Genomic DNA, 2,784 nt, shown 5'->3' on the forward strand with positions numbered 1-2,784 from the left:
AGCGCCCTGGCAAGTTACAAGCCTCTAGATTGCAGAAAAAAAAGTGTCACTTTTAAATCTTTTGTTCTGGCCGCGAACCACCTTGAACTCCCAGGTGCTCGGCAGGGGCTAGTTAATTTAAATTCTCATTTAACTGGTTTTAGTTGTGGTTTGAATGCCTGGGGGCAGGATAACAGAGCTGACTAGAGAAATCTCCCTGACTCCAAAGCTTACGTGGAGATTTCTTAGAACTTTAGGGATTTTTCTAGCAGTGTTGAGATAGAAAAAGTGGGGTGAAATGATGGTTCCCAAGGGAACGTGCCTGAAATTAAAATCTCAGGGGATTCCACTTGGTTCCCAGCACAGGCCCTCCCGCAAATTTAAGAGGCTGGCGGCCATCCTAATGACTCTTAAGTGGCCGCTGCTTCACCAGATCTTTATATTAGAAAGATATATAGATAGAGGTCTTTTGTCTACACCTTTGCAGGCAGTCAGGGTCCGTTAGGGGGTCAAAGAAACCTTCAGCTAACATCAGGGAGTAGCCCTTACCAGGAAGCCTCAGTTGTCTCTCTGTCCTTAACGGTCCCACTCGAAGACTTTTAGACCAGAAACAAAAGGAGGAAATTAGAGGTGTCAGCTTGTGAAGTCCATGAAAACATTTTGAAAGGGTGATGCAGCATTTTGTGGGTACAGTGAATTTTATTGGTGGTATTCAATAGTGTAGGTCTCCCTAAGCCCCTCCCATTCTTCTAAGGGTCTGGGATGGAAACTGTGAAAGGAGGTACTCAGTGTGTGAGGGGCTGACTTGGGGCAGGGACGCCCCCCCCCCAGCCAAAGGTCTCTCTCCTTCTTTTGCTGGGGTGAGTGGTCCAGGGCTTTGTATTCTTTGGAAGACATGTGGACAATGGGGGGTCTACCACCCTGTTGCTACAGCCAAATTTGTTGTCATACCAGCAAATGAGCTTGACAAAGTGTTCATTGACGGCAATGCCACCCCAACATCAAAGGTAGAAAAGTGAGTGTCACTGTTAAAGTCGCAGGAAATGACCTGGTCTGCAGTATACCCAGGATGCCCTTTAAGAGGCTCTCAGATGCCTGCTTCACCACCTTCTTGATGTCATCATATTTAGCAGCTTTCTCCAGGTGGCAGGTCAGATCCATGACAGACACTTTGGGTGTCGGAACATGGAAGGCCATGCCAGTGAGATTCCCATTCTGTTCTGGGATGACCTTTCCCACAGACTTGGCAGCCCCAGTGGATGCAGGGATGATGTGCTGGGCAGCCCCACAACCATCACACCACAGCTTCCTGGAGGGGACATCCACAGATTTCTGGGTAGTGTGATGGCATGAACTGTGGTCATGAGTCCCTCAGTGATGCTGAAGTTGTCATGTATGACCTTGGCCAGGGGGTCTAAGCAGTTGGTGGTGCAGGAAGCATTGCTGACCATTTTGAGGGAGTTGTCATAGTTCTCGTGGTTCACGGCCATCACAAACCTGGGGGCATCAGCAGAAGGAGGAGAAACGATGACCATTTTTTACCCACCCTTCAAGTGCTAATGAATTACCCTGCCTTCTCCATGGTAATGAAGACACCAGTAGACTACACAACATATTGGACACCAGTATCACCCTGTTTGATGTTGGCAGGATCTCACTCGTGGAAGATGGAAATGACTTGCCCAATGATGGTAAGATTCCCATTCTCAGCCTTGACCATACTGCAGATCTTGCTGAGGGTGAAATCTTACTGGAACATGTAGATAATGTAGTGAGGTCAATGAAGGAGTCACTGATGACAACAATCTCCACTTTGCCAGAGTTGAAAGCAGCTCTGGCAACCATGCATCCAATACAGCCAAATATGTTCATTCTGACCTCCCCCATCATGTCTCAGGATGCCACTGCATGAGAAGAGGTGGCTGTCTCTGGAACCAGGAGGAGTGTAGAGCCAGGGTGACACAACTTTGAACGTATCAGAGAAATTACTTTAAAAACATGGTCCAGTCATATGATTAACACTAAAAGCAAGAAAGATTCAAACATCTTGAGATTGTTTAGTAGGTTATGAAGTAAAAGATGGAAGGTTTTGACAAGTAAGCATTTAAAAGTGTTAACTATCTCCAAAGCAATAAAAATAAAACAAAGCAGAAAACAAAAGAAAGCAAACAAAGGTTGTTGAATCCCTGCAGTATGTAACAAAGTCTCTATGGCAAGCTTATAGTCTTAAGACACTTTGGAATGAAGTCACCTACTGGATACATTGACCAAAATCATACCTGTTCATCCCTTGAAGGTAAAGGACATATGTGTTAAGCAGCAAAGTAAAACAAATGAGTGCAAAGAACTTTGGAATAAGACACACCGCAGTAGAGATTGCTAAGATCTTGGATGAATGCCTTAACTCTGCAAGATCTCAGCTTCCTAAGCTGCAGCCTGAGAATTGTAATGCCTGTTTGTTCCTCACAAAATCGCTACTATGTTAAAACAGAAAAAAAGTGAAAGAATATTGACAAAAATAAAAGCTCAATACATGTGTTTGGTGACACACCAGTGAGACAGGTATTGGAGTAAATATTAAAGTTGTATCTTGATTTTGCATAGCCTGAACTCATGATCCTAGAAAAATTATTCCATTGCTTCCACTATGTCCTGGGTGGAGAGAAAATATGAATCTATTTGGCTCTTATTCTAAAGCGAATTTATATAAGACATAAGGTCTGAACCTTGTAAAATGGTAGTACTTAGTTAGATATGAACTATGTCCTCAGCAAAATCTTACTACAAGAATCCTTTGACTTCACA

At 44.0% G+C, this 2,784-nt stretch overlaps 1 pseudogene; it reads right to left on the reverse strand.

The window, feature by feature from the left end:
- Positions 1-678: 678 nt before the first annotated feature.
- On the reverse strand, positions 679-1,866 carry LOC108491043 (annotated as a pseudogene).
- Positions 1,867-2,784: the final 918 nt, after the last annotated feature.

This window comes from Nannospalax galili, unplaced genomic scaffold, assembly GCF_000622305.1.
Source record: "Nannospalax galili isolate Female #2095 unplaced genomic scaffold, S.galili_v1.0 scaffold198, whole genome shotgun sequence".
NCBI lineage: Eukaryota > Metazoa > Chordata > Mammalia > Rodentia > Spalacidae > Nannospalax > Nannospalax galili.